Source organism: Rattus rattus, chromosome 1 (assembly GCF_011064425.1).
Source record: "Rattus rattus isolate New Zealand chromosome 1, Rrattus_CSIRO_v1, whole genome shotgun sequence".
In the NCBI taxonomy this organism is placed as follows: Eukaryota; Metazoa; Chordata; class Mammalia; order Rodentia; family Muridae; genus Rattus; species Rattus rattus.
Window position 1 is genome coordinate 31,496,599 of NC_046154.1, and position 14,919 is coordinate 31,511,517.

Consider the following 14,919-nt stretch of genomic DNA (forward strand, 5'->3'; position numbering starts at 1 on the left):
ATCATTCCTTCTAAACCATAATTTGGCTGGCTGTGGTTTCAGTTACTAGAGATCAGTGCAGTCTGAGAATATTAAATAGAAATTTCCAGAACTAAACAACACAGTTACACATTATTCTTTGTAGCATGATAAAATCCCACATGATCTGAGTCTGTGCCCCCTGGAACCGGAATCACCCCTTTGCAGTGTATCCACATAGCATTTGCTCTCTTGGTCATCAGCTCATCTGTCATTGTAACACAGTGCATATGTTCAAGTAACCCTTGTTTTATTAAATACATTAATTCTTTTATTCCAGTATCAGTTATTTATGTTAGCCTCCGCTATACTTTGGGTCTGACATGTTCTCCAAAGATCCAAGGATTGAAGGTTTGGTTTACCAATAGAATCTTCAAGAAGTAGGAAGTAAGGCCTAGTCAGAGGAAGTTAAGGGGGAGGAGCTGCCGGAAGTTGGGCCTCTCCTCTGCTGTACACTCACACATGACAAACTACCCTACAGACACAAGAGCAAAGTCACCAGCTATAGACTAACTTCTGAACCTATGACCTACCATAAATTTTTATTCCTCATAATCTGATTAGCTCAAGGATTCAGGTGCCTAACTTATGAATTCAACTTTATCACAAGTACGCATATATGATAAGACAATATAGTTTATACAGGGGGAAACTACTGCTATATTTAGTACAGATGCAGGAGGAAGCTTCTGAAAATGACTACTACAATGTCTAAGATGAAAAATTACACCATGGCAATTTTTGCTTGTGTTGTTGTTTTTGAGATAAAGTCTTTTGTAGCCCAGGCTGGCCTTGAACTCATGATGTAACAAAGGATTACCTTGAACTTTTATCCTCTTGTCTCCACTTCCCAAGTGCTGAGAATATGGGTCTGTTCCACCATGCCTGGCTTTTCCCTATGGTGATTTAAGAGCAGGTTTGGAAAATGCAGAGGAAATGTGAAGAAATTTATTAGAAAGTATTTAACTGAGACAAAGAAGAGAAAAGACCAGAAAGAAATGAACAGAGCTTCAGTGACTGACAACCCCAGGTTGCTACATGTGTTTGGAAGGAGAGCTACGGACATCTGAGGAGACGTGGTCTACTACGTTCCAGTCTAAAGGAAGCAGCAAGCCCACAGCTGACCCAGAACTGAGATGTGCAACAGGCCCCAGCATGAAACTACCCACGAATAGCTACTGAACTGCTTAAAATGGTGCGAAGGAGAATTTCATCTAAGCAGCCAGAGAAATAAGACACACACACATACTCAGGAATACAGAGCTTAAGATTCTAGAAACAAATTAAAAATGAAGACATTACCGCGCTTAAGAGCGCACACTGCTCTTGCAGTGGAGTGGAGTTCAATTCCCAGCACCCACGTCAGGTGGCTTGCAACGGTCACAGCTCCAGCTCTAGGGGATTTGATGCCTCTGCCCTCCCAACACCCTCGGATACCTGCACTCATGTGCACACACCCAGACACTTCATAAAAATAGATGTCTTTTTAAAGTGCTGAAAGTAGAGATGCAAGGATTTACACAGTGAAAATACTTCGATAATAAAAACAGCATTTAACAAGGATGTATACTATATACTTTATGGTAATCATTATACAATACCACAAACCATTAGAACTCTGCCAGCACTGGGCTCACTCAGGAGTGAGGCTGGGAGCTTGAGGCCAGTCTGGACTATATACAAAGATCCTGTTTCAAAAAAGGAGGGGAAGGAGGAGAGGGGGAGGTAGAGACACGGAGGGAAAATTAAAGAGTCGCAAATTAGTGACCTTACATTAAATCTTAAAAAAAATAAAAATAAAAAGTAAATGTATTGAGTGGAAGAAGTACAATAATGAAAATTACAGTGGAAACCAGCCAGGTGGTGGTACACACATCTTTAATCCCAGCACTCAGGAGGCAGAGGCAGGCAGATCTACACAGATAAACTCTATCTCAAAAAACAAAACAAACAAACAAATAAAAGTAGAAATTGATAAAATAGAAAACAAAAAGAGAGAAATGCATGAGATCAAACATGAAAGCAAGTGAAACCAGAAGTGAAATAGAAATTATCAACCTTAAGAGGAGCTACTGGCTTAGTGATGTTAGAATGGGAACAAAGAAGCAACATGAACAGCTTCATCCAAAATACTTTAGGGTGAAACTCACAACTGCAGAGGCCACCCAAGAAGAGAGGGGAACCTAAGCTGTAGCTGGTGTACAGTGACTGCCTAGTGTAAAAAGCACAGCTTTACTGGGCAGCGTACACTTAGGGAATAAACAAGGAAGATTCCCATACAAACTTCCAAAAAGCTGAAGAGGAAAATCCGGCACTAACTGTAAGAGGCCTGCATTACACTGACGGTAAAACCAAATAAAGAACCAAAGGGAGGCAGAGAAAGGAGACTCAGGAGTTCAAGGTCATCCCTGCTACAGAGCAGGCATGAGGCATGAGACTGTGCTGCATGTACATCTGCCCCCAGAAGGAGGCATCAGATCCCATTACAGATGGTTGTGAGCCACTGTGTGGTTGCTAGGAACTGAAATCAGGACCTCTGGAAGAGCAGTTTTTACCTCTGGTGGCTTTCCTTACTCCCAATTACATCATAGAGAATCCCCTGCTGCCCTTGATCTTCTCTGTCCTCTCCAGCATGGTTACTGTCCAAGTTCTCAGTCCCTTAGATAAAGGGGCTTGGTGAAGTGCTGGGGATATAAGTCAGTCTCTAGAGTGCTTGATTAGCACCAATGAGGCCCTGGGTTTAATCCCCAGCACCATATAAAGTGGGTGCAGGGGTACACATCTGTGATCTCAGAACCAACCAAGATAGATGCAAGAGGATTATAAATTCAAGGTCATCCTCAGCTACATCATTCAAGGCCAGCACGGGTGTTATGTAAGAAAGAAAACAAGAAAAGCAGGAAGGGAAGAGAGAGGAGAGAGAAAAGAAGGAAACAGTGGGGATTATCTGTATCAGGAAGGCAGGAGGGAACCAGCAGGAGGTAAGAGGGGTTGGGGGTAGGGGGAGGAGTCCAATAAGAACAAAGTATATTTGGGCACACCTCTATTGAGGCAGAGGAAGGCAGGTGGTGGTGAGTTTAGATCCAGGGAAGACTGGAGCTATGAGCTACTAAGCTTGAACTATGAGCTACATACTGAGAAGGAAAGATATATGCATGAAAATGTCACTGGGCAAGGTGGCTTCTATCTGTAATACCAACATTTGGGAGGCAGAGGCTAGAGGATTAATGTAAATTAGAAGCCAGCATGGCTCATAGTGAATTCCAGACAGGGTTACATAGCAAGACACTATCTAGAGAGAGAGAACGAATTAATACAAAATAAACAGCATCCTATCATTATGCACAGAGCTCTTTCTTTAGGAATCATCGCTCAAGATTAGCTTCCCAGAAGTAGAAACTGGAAGCTTTTTAAAGTTAGAATTTTAGTTTTAAAGAAACAGCTTATCATTTATTTGTGTGCTTATTTTTAAGGAAATGAAAGAAGGAAACTTGAAACAAAGTATTTTACTTCAAAAAGCTATGAAACAATACTGAAATTGTGGGCAGGGGTGAGAGAAGGTAGGATGGCAGATGTTATTTTAGAAGGACCCCAGTCTGAACAAATTGTATTCAGAAGTTCTATGGAATGAATGTCTGTGCACACTCCAAACTGTACTGAAATCTTAACCCCTCAAGGAGATGATATTGAGGACACAGGGCTGTTGGGGGATGAGGGCCACCCTTATAACACAGGGTGATGGAGCCTGTTTATCCCTCCCAGCATGTGAGGGGAGCAAGTGCCTACAAGGGACAGGCTCCTCACTACATCTCTGTGTCTTTAAGTACCCCGCCCTCAGGAACTGTGAGGAAGAGGACACTGTTGTTCATAAGTCACCCTGCTGGTAGTGTAGTGTTATGACAGTCCAGACGGACTAAGACAATGAGGCTAACAGTTTCACTGGCTGCATAGAGTAAAGCAAATATTAAAGATGCACTTCGGACCGTACGTGGGGAACTGGGCAGTTCTGAGATAAGGGGAAATGGAAGGCGCTGTAGTTCAGAAATTAAGGCTCTGAGAAAGGAAGCTGGCTGCAGGGACTTCTCTCATGCCACAAAATAAGGGAACAGGCTGCCCAATTTTTCTCATGATGTAATAAGCCATTTGTGTACAATTAAAATGGAGAGAGGAGAGGCTTAGTGGTATACATGTTAAGTATAGGAGTCTAAATCAGAAGGAGTGAGAGACCCACACAAACTATCCAAGGCAGATGCCTAGAAGCAGACCTAGGGCTATAAAAGAAAAAAATGGCAAAGACTGTTAGCTTGTCTGTTAGGTAACTAAGAATTAGAATTTGAAAAAAAGCTAGGCCCCAAGGGATTCCAAATTTGTCAGAGTAATAACCAGAAGAATAAATGAACTCTTGGCAATAATTTCACAAGCAGAAAGGGTTTAGAGAAAATTTAAAAATACAGACCAGAAGCAAGGAAGCAGAAAAGCATAGAGAGCTGGGGCGGGGCATGACAAACAACAAAAGAACACCTGAATCACTGGAGAATCGCTAGAGATGCTGTCCTTGGCTGTTATGTAAGTCTCCTCCTCACTGCCCACACCCCAGCCTTATCTTCTGATAAGAGGTAAGTTCAGGCTTTACAAAGAGTCAGGAGTTATCAGGAAAAGCAAGCAGCAGACAGCTGAGCAGATGAAAGGCTGTGGAAGCTGCAACCAATGGTTGCAAAGGGAATGCTCATGGTAAAGAGAACTCCAGAGCCTTCCTAAAGCCAAAGGGTCGTGTGTGCACCTTCCTTCCTGGCCTCCTTCCAAGGCAGGACTGGAGCAGCTAATTGCCTGGGGCTAAACCACAAGTACAGCGCCTGTTCCAGGACCCAATTAACCAGCCTCCTTGTCCCTTCTGCAACAATTCAAAGGCTCTTGACACAAAAAGTATAGTGCTCAAGCCAAACAAGACTAACTTTTCCCTCTTTTTTTTTTTTTTTATTATTATTTTGAGATTTTTTTTTTTTTTTTTTTGGTTCTTTTTTTCGGAGCTGGGGACCAAACCCAGGGCCTTGCGCTTCCTAGGCAGCGCTCTACCACTGAGCTAAATCCCCAACCCCACTTTTCCCTCTTTTAAGTGGAGGAAAGGGAATAATGGCTCTCCCCACTTCAAATGCAAACGGTTCCCAGTGCCTGCTCTGGGGATCATGATCTGTGTATCTAAAAGAATGAGCAATTCACCCTGACAAGCCAGGGACTGAACAGTGCTGCAGACATTTCAGAAAAGACCAGAGCAATGCAGGCTACAGTTTCTCCCAACTTTGGATGCAAAGTTACTTGACCTACCTCAGAGAACACAATAAACTAGAAACCAGTGGTGCTGGCCAGTCCTCGCTGACTAGGACAAGAACTGTAGTGCAGATATACTCTTCTACTCTTCCCTATTGATTAAACAGAAGTTTGGACTCCCAAGTTGTCTTCTCAAAGACAACTGCTGGTTAAATACTTGGAATGCACAATTTACCAACTCCCAGAGCTTTCCAAGGCCTGAGGTAAGCATCAAGCCCCTAAGAACAGCATGGAGGGTCTCACAGTTTCATGCTCTGAAGACTGCAGCTCTCCGGCAATAACACTCTGCAATGTCTCTGTGTAGCACCACCTGCAGCAAAGACCTATTCCTACCTCCAAGCTCATGTGCAGTAGTCCTCCTCCACAGCCCTGGAAATCCTGTTCAGTAACAGCAAACTGTGTGCCACTGCCACGGGTAAACAAGGAGAAAAAGGTCTCCAGCCAACACACATCCCTGTAAGCACACATCCCAACCAATGTGCTGGACAGCCTCATTTCCATCCCATCACAGCGAACTCATCCTCTCTACGTGATGTTGACATCTGGCTTCCAAATTCCCTTCTCTTCCCAAGTCCTGCCTAAGGAGGAAGAGGGTTCCAAGAAGAGACTCTGGGTGGACTCACACTGCTCAGGTCACAGACTACCTAGGTGTCTTTGTTTTTTCTCTCTAACAGGGAGACTAGCAGTACTGCTTAGACTTATTCAATTAGCTGTTAAGACGTCTCCGCTCGGGGTTGGGGATTTAGCTCAGTGGTAGAGCGCTTGCCTAGCAACCGCAAGGCCCTGGGTTCGGTCCTCAGCTCCGGAAAAAAAAAGACATCTCCCACAAGGACAACTCACTAACAGTTCTTCCCAGGCTTCCTGAGCTCTTTAAGCTCCTTGTCACCAATAAACCTCTCCATTCTACTTCAGCAATGTCTTCCACAGCCATACTTCATATCCTCTTACTATCAGAACTACAACCCCAAATCCTCCTCTCTGCATACGGCCTCCTGACCTTCCCATAGTCACCCTGCTCCCTCGATATCTATGTTGACCATGGTAACCTCTAAATGACAAGCTTCTCCATTTAACTGTCAGCCCCTCCTGTCTTTGCCTCCTTTCAAATCTTCTTTAGTTTCTGTCATCCACTCCCTTGAAAACCTTAATTTCCATGCCCCAATTTCCCTCTGCACAAACCACCTAGCAAATTTCCTAACTTGGATGAGTCAAGCCACCAGCCTTCTCCTGGCAGGGTTGCTGGGAGCTACGGAGAAGACTCACATAACTAGAGAGATGAGCACAGTTGTATGCTCACGGTTTCCAGCTTCAAGGCTACCCAGGATTCCTATTTCCTTACCCAGTTTACCATCTTCTGTCACAAAAGCTATTTCAGCCCTTACCACTCTCCCCAGCCCTTAATCTTCCTGCCTATTATCCACCTGTCCCCATCCTGCTTCCATTTTCCATAATCTACCACACTTCACAAGAACCAAGAAATGACTTAAGAATTCCTTTTAGCAAACCTATAAAGACCCACTTTAGATACCCTTGAACTCCTTCCTTCATATCACAATGGAGGATGGATCCTCTTATGCTAATCCAATGCCCTGTGTTCTATACTACTCCCCATTCCTACCATTCTATAAGGCGGCACCTCTAAAGTACGGTCCCTGGACCAGAGCACTAGTGATCTCTGGGAACTTAGAAAATCAAATTCTAAGGCTCCACTCTAAACCTGTGGACTCGACGATTCTGGAGTTGGGGCCAAGTGATCTGTTTTGAATACAGGCTTCAAGTGACGCTGATAGATGCTAAAGTCAAAGTCTAAGGGAATTCTTGTTTCTCTTCTTTTCTGTACCCTTTACTTACTTTGAAAGTAAAGCACCTCTCTAGCGTGAAGAGCCCATTTACTGAGCTCTATATATTTTGTCCTGTTCCAATTTAGTCATTGCACAGTGACACCTGACTAGAGCTGTCCTTCTTATCTGTGGTTTCACTTTCCATGGTTTAAGTAACCTCTGGTCACTGCAATCCTAAATAAATAAATTAATAAATAAGAAAGAAAAAATCCATAAGATGAAACCCATCTGGCACCATTGTTAGTCAAGAACCAGTAGGAAGGCAGGTCATAGACTCTAGAGGAGAACCAACTGGTATTTTTCTGCTACAGGACGCAGCATTAAACTGAGTCCTAATGATTTACACTATACCCATAGGTCACTGCATTTCCCATCCACATCAGAGAAGCTTCTATGTGCAGGAGATGATGACTAACACTGAAACCCACAACTAGATGCAGAGAATAAGAAACTGTAGAATGTTCAACCTTAAATGAAACATATATACTACACCCTATTCTCTAAAAGCTCAGAGAAAAGGGGAAAGAAAGAAATTAAGAGCCAGATGTAGTGGATAATTGTAAGGAAATAGTGTCTTCTGGAAACAGGCCAAGTGACATATAAAGGCAGACCTATGCGAATTACACCTAACTTCCCAACAGAGACTCTAAAGCCAGAAGGGCCTGGACAGAGGTTTTGGAGACTCTAAGAAACTACAAATGTCAGCCCAGACTACTATGTCCAGCAAAACTTTCAATCACCATAGATGGAAAAAACCAAAATATTCCAAGTCAAAACCAAACTTAAACAATATCTATCCACAGATCCAGCCCTACAGAAGACACTAGAAAATTCACCAAGAAAGCACAGGAAATAATTTCTCAGCAAAACCAAAAGAAGAGAAGTGTGAAGTAAGTGTGTGTGTGTGTGTGTGTGTGTGTGTGTGTGTGTGTGTGTGTGGTGTGTATGTGTGTGTGTACCCACACATGCCGGGATCCAAGCCTGCTTACACACCCTGTCTCAGGAATGTTTCAGGAATGTCAAGCCCTCTTACATCCTCTGGGACACCTGGCCAGTTGTCCATCCTTATCACTTTTACAGCTTCCGCCTCCGCTGTTCTTATCGGTCTATACCTGCAATTTACCTTTTAGGGTTATAGGGAGGGTGGTGACGGTAGTGAAATTGGTCCTGGGTCCTGGGTCCTGGGTGACTTTCCTGCCTGCTTGTCTCTATAAGCTGCTGGTTTTTAATTGAAGTTCGAGAGCTGGATCAGAACACAGTCTTGCTCTCCTCTCGCCTCCTGTCTTCCATTCTTTGCCCCCTCCCAGGTCTCCCCTGAACCCCCCACAGGCCAGGGCATGTGCACACACACACACACACACACACACACACACACACACACACACACACACACACACACCACCACCACCACCACCACCACCAACAACAACAACAACAACAACATTAAAATAATAGGAAATAACAATCATTGGCCATTAATCTCTCTTAACAGCAATAGACTCAATTCCTCAGTAAAAGGACACAGGCTAACAGAATGGATGTGAAAACAGGATCCATTGTTCTGCTGCATACAAGAAGCACACCTTGAAACAACATAAACCCCATTTGTCTCCATTTAAGGACCAGACCTGATTTCAAAAATAAAGGCAGTAAGGCACCAGTTCCAGGGGCAAACCACAGAATCCAGAACAAGGTCATAAAACCCCCTCCCAAAGAATAGCCTGGGGACAGTCACAAAAATGGGGAGCTATCTCGGAATGGAGCATCTGAACTAGGCAGCCCTATCCTATGGTTAAATGTTCATGACATAGGAATACAGAGCTCTGACCCCCTGTGACCCCCCCAGCACCCATCAATGAGATCTTAGACTACCTCATCCTTCTAGAGAATTCCTCTGGTTCCCTACAAAGCCTTCTTGCCTTTGTCTGGTGTGGGCCATTTCAAAGAACGGTTGACCACCCCTCCCCCCCACCGCATGCTGGTTGTTTCAGCAGAATAAACATTTTTTGTTTTTGCATACTATCTGAATCTGGGGTCTTCCTTCATTGATTTTTGGACCCTTGCAATCTCAGCAATAAAGATAGACATTACCTCAGAATAAATGGTTAGAAAAAGACTTTCCAAGCAAATGGACCCAAGAAGCAAGCTGGTGTAGCCATTCTAATATATAGTAAAATAGACTTCCTACCAAAATTAACTAAAAGAGATGGCTAAGGACACCAGACTCAAAGGAAAAATCCACCAAGATTACATCTCAATTCTGAACATGTATGCCCCAAATGCAAGGGCACCTACTCTTGTAAAACAACAACAACAACAACTACTAAAGCTTAAATCACACACAGAACCCAAACATTAATAGTGGGAGACTTCAACACCCCACTCTTACCAATTGACAGGTCATCCGGACAGAAACTAAACAAAAATAATGAAACAGATGCTATGAATCAAATGGACTTAACAGACATCTACAGAATCCAAACACAAAAGAATACACTTTATTCTCAGCACCTCACAGAACCTTCTCCAAAACAACCATATACTCTATCACAAAGCAAGTTTCAACAGACATAAGAAAATTGAAATATGTCCCTGTATCTTATCAGACCACCATAGATTAAAGCTGGACTTCAACAACAACAGAAACAACAAAAGCCTACAAACTCTTGGAAACTGAATGACTCTCTACTGAACGACTCCTGGGTCAAGGAAGAAATAAAGAAAGAAATTAAAGCCTTCCTAGAATTCACTGAAAATGAACAAACAACATACCCAAATTTATGGGACACATGAAAGCAGTGCTAAAGGGAAAATTCATAGCACTAAATGCCTCCATTAAGAAATTAGAGAGACCTCATACTAACCACAGAATACCCAAAAGCTCTAGAACAAAAAAATAAATAAATAAACACACCCAAGAGAAGTAGATGACAGAAAATAATCAAACTCAGGGCTAACATCAATCAATTAGAAACAAAGGGAACAATGCAAAGAATCAAAGAAACAAAAAGTTGCTTCTTTGAGAAAATCAATAACACAAACCCTTATCCAAGCTAGCTAACAATAAGGCAGAGAGAGAGAGAACATCCAAATTCACAAAATCAGAAAAGAAAAGGGGACATAACAACAGACACTGAGAAAATCCAAAGAATCATTAGGTCATACTTCAAAAACCTGTCCTATACAAAATTGGAAAATCTAAAAGAAATGGGCAAGTTTCTCATTAGATGCCACTTACCAAAGTTAAACCAAGATCAGATAAACAACCTATACAGACCTATAAACCCTAAGGAAATAGAAGCAATTATTAACTGTTTCCCAGCCAAAGAAAACCCAGGCCCAGATGATTTTAGCACAGAATTCTACCAGACTTTCATAGAACTAATACCAATATTCTTCAAATTATCCCACAAAATAGAAACAGAAGGACCATCACCAAAAAAAAATTTTTTTTTTGAGGTCATACAATGGAGTAAGTATTACAAGTTTTTTTTTGTTTTTTTTTTTTTTTAAATGATATCATGAGCTCTTTCTCTTCTGGTCCCAGGCACTGTGGACCAAGTCCAAGACATGGCCAAGTCCAAGAACCACAGCACACACAACCAGTCCCGCAAATGGCACAGGAATGGCATCAAGAAACCCCAGTCACAAAGATATGAATCTCTTAAGAAGTTTGACCCCAAGTTCCTGAGGAACATGCGCTGTGCCAAGAAGCACAAGAAGAATGGCCTGCGGAAGATACAGACTAACAACGCAAAGGCAATGAGTGCACTTGAAGAGGCCATCAAGCAAAGCTTCAGGCCATCAAGCCCAAGATGCCAAAGGGCCCCAGGTGCAAACTCATCCGTCTGGCTTTCATCACTCACCCCAAGCTTGGGAAGCTACATGGCCAAGGGTCAGAGGCTCTGCCAACCAAAACCCAAGGTTCAAACCAAGGCAGAGGCCAAAGCTGCAGCTAAGGCCCAGGCTTCAGCTCCAGCTCAGGCTCCCAAAGATGCCCAGGCCCCTGTGAAGGCCCCATAGAAAAGGTTCCTGCCACTATTTGCAGACGACCAGTGTCCTATGCTGTTTTTACAAATAAACTTGAGGCAAGATCTGTTTGAAAAAAGCAACATCATAAAATCTGCAGGCAAATGGATAGATCTAGAAAAACATCATCCTGAGGTGACCCAGACCCAGAAAGGCAAACATGGTGTGTTCTCACTTATACGTGGGTAAGTGCCATAAAGTAAAGGATGGCCAATCTACAATCCACAGACCCAGAGAAGTTAAGTAACAAGGAGGGTCAAGGGAGAACATGTGACTCTCACTGTGACGGGGAAATAAAATAGACATTGTGGGTGGACTGGGAGAGGAGTCTGGATGGAGGGGTGGGACAAATATCATGGTGGACTGGGGGCAGTTGGGGAAGGGAGGACAGAGTGAGTGAATACCAGGAGAGACAACTGGAACTGAGGGTCATCTCTGAGACAATCTAGAAACCCAGGGCAAAACAAACAAACAAACAAACAAACAAACGTCCTTAGGAATCTGTGAGGGTGGCTCTAACTACGACTCCTAGCAAAGGGGGATACAGAGCCTGAACTGGCCATCTCCTGTAACCCGGCAAGACATCCAGTGGAAGAATTCCAGCTACAAAGTCTTTAACGTACAATTTGTCCTGCATACAAGAAGTACGGGGTTAAAAGGAGCACAGAAATTATGGAAGTGGCCAACCATTGTCTGGTCCAGCCTGAGATTCTTGCCATGAGAGGAAGCCTATATCTGACACTTCCTGAAGAGCAAGACCCAGAGGGTGGATAGCTTAGAGACCTAGGACAGAACCAAATAAAACTGACAAGAAAAAAAAGTAAATGAGACAATTCCTAGTGACATTCTGCTTTGCCCATAGAGCAGTGCCAAATGTCATCAGAGAGGCTTCAGCCAGCAACTGATGGACACAGATGCAGAGACCCACAGACAGGGAGGGGTCAAGGACACTACAAGAAAGCCCACAGAATCAACTAAGCACAATTTGTAGGGGCTCGCAGAGACTGAACCACCAACTAGGGAGCCTGTATGGGCCTGACATAGGCCCTCTGCGCATATGTCACAGTTGTGTAACTTGGTCTTCTTGTGGGACTCATAACAGCGGAAGCAGGAAATGTCTCTGACTCTGTTACCTGTTTTTGGGACCCTTTCCTCTTACTTGGTTGCCTCATCCAGCTTTAATAGGACTGCCTAGTCTTGCTGCAACTTGATATCCCTTTGGCTGGTTGGTAACCATGGGAGGCCTGCCCTTTTCTGAAGAGGAGGAGTAGATGGAGGGTGGTGGGAGCTGCAGTTGGGATGTAAATAAACAAACAAACACACACACACACACACACACACACACACACACACACACACAAACAATTGGGTGAGTAGAAAAGTGTAGGAGGGTAAATATGATCAAAATAAATCAAATGAAATCCTCAAAGAGCTAGTAAGAAGTTAAAAAGTGATAAATCCCAGAACTGAAATTTGTAAGTTTTAAGAAACATCACCCTTAGGATAAGCATCAGGAAAGGCTCTCACCATCTCGTCTCATCTGAACTGGGACATTAACTCTTTTCCAGTGTATCCACACTGCATATACTTCCCAACAGCTACACAAGGAGGTAGGTATTGGATCAACTCTCCCATATTGCGGGCTTATACTGAAGTAACACATAGTTTACTTAATATATGAAATGCCCCAAAACAAAAGAATAGTAATATTAGAATTCCTGATATGGAAAAAAAAAAAAAAAAAGGCGAAGTGCTTCCCCTTCTAGGTGAGAATGTGTAAGTCCTCAATTTAATAAGAAAAGAATGGGCTGGAGAGATGGCTCAGCGGTTAAGAGCACTGACTGCTCTTCTAAGAGGTCCTGAGTTCAAATCCCACATGTTGGCTCACAATCATCTGTAATGGGATCCGATGCCCTCTTCTGAAGACAGCTCAATGTACTCATATAATAAATAAATAAATCTTTAAAAAAAATTAAAAAGGGGTTGGGGACTTAGCTCGGTGGTAGAATGCTTGCCTAGCAAGCGTAAGGCCCTGGGTTCGGTCTTCAGCTCCAGGAAAAAAAAAATTTTAAAAAAAGGAAAATAAGTTAATAAGAAAAGAATCCTAAACCGAGGTAGCTACTACAACATATACATTAGGAATAAAATGGCAGCTGGGTGCAGCTGGGTGGTGGCGGCCACATCTTTGGTCCCAGCATTCGGGAGGCTGAAGTGGGTGGATATCTGTGCGTTCAAGGACACTCTCTGGTCTACAGAGCTAGTTTCAGGACAGCCAGGCTACACACACACACACACACACACACACACACACACACACACACACATACACACACCAAAAAAGAATAAATGGCAGGAACTAGAGAGCTGGCTCAGCAGTTGAGAACCAGGGTTCGATTCCCAGCACACACACGACTGCCCAGAATTCCCATTCCAGGAGATCTAGTGCCCCATTCTGACCTCTGTAGGCACCAGGCACAGATGTGTGTATACACATACATGTAAGACAAAACTCATACAAATAAACAAGTCTATTAAAAAAAAAGAATGCTATGCAGCAGGTCATACAGAGAACCAATACTATTTTCAAGGGTTGACTGAAGGCCTTTGGATGAGGGAAAGCTGCCGTCATCCCCTGCTTAAACTCCTTAAGGACTTAGACTGCTCAGTAGTAGAGCATGTGTGTAACATGCACAGTGCTAGGGTCTGTAAATGCAAAATCACACACCATTGGGAAGACTTGGCTTCTTGTGTCAGTATCCCCTGAGGACACAACCATGCCTTGCTGCTTTCACACTTCCAGTGCTTAGAGAAGTACCTCGCATTGATGGTGGGTTTCCATAAATGGTTGTGGGCATATTAGATCAAGAATGGTGTTCTCTAAAGCTTCAGTCAAAGTTTTTCCTAACTAGTAAACCTGGACGCCAATCCCAGACCCAGTGCTCAGTAGCTGCCTCGTCTCAGGAAGCTGCTTAACCTCTTTTGGGCCTTGGTTTCCTCACTAATAAAACAAACCCAATAATACCTACCTGGAAATATTACCATGAAAAATAAACAAAATGACATAGTACAGGGATTAGCACACACAGTGCCTGGCAAGTAGTAACCTCCCCACTCTGGTTTGGACTTGACAGAGACAACTAGGACAAAACAAATACAAAAATAAGTCACAGTAACAAGGCAGACGGAGCACAGAATGAGTCACTCCTTTTAATGATTGCGCAGGAAGATCAACCAGGAAGAAACACAATAAGCAGATAAAGTCTATTGGTGGCATGCCCCTCAGCATAAGGCTTCTGAAAATCCCCCCAACCCCAGGACGCCTCTTGGCTGACAGGCTTCCTGCATCCCGGCCCAGGCGGTCAGATCTTGGTCGCCAGGACCAGGGTGGTTCATTCAGGCTGGAACAGAAACCAACTCAAAAGGAATGTGTTTATAGGCAGGAGACGGAGGAGGAAAACTTGACTGCAGCTACACCAATGACTGTTTTGCAATCTGGCAGAAAACACTGCAAAACCATTGGTAGAGGCTCACACCCACGCAGCAGCACTTACCTGTAGCCAAGAACTAGCTTAGAACAGATAATGAGCAGTTTTCTGCTCTAAGGAAAACAGTTGTCAGACCTGTATAAAATGAACATTCCCGGGACCTGTGAAGGAACACCAGGCAGCTTCACACACACACACACACACACACACACACACACACA

General features: G+C 43.5%; 1 protein-coding gene across 2 annotated transcripts in view; it reads right to left on the reverse strand.

Annotated features, from left to right (window-relative positions):
* Positions 1 to 14,919, reverse strand: part of Kiaa0319l (KIAA0319 like) — a 92,304-nt gene that overhangs the window by 42,261 nt on the left and 35,124 nt on the right. The window lies entirely within an intron of this gene.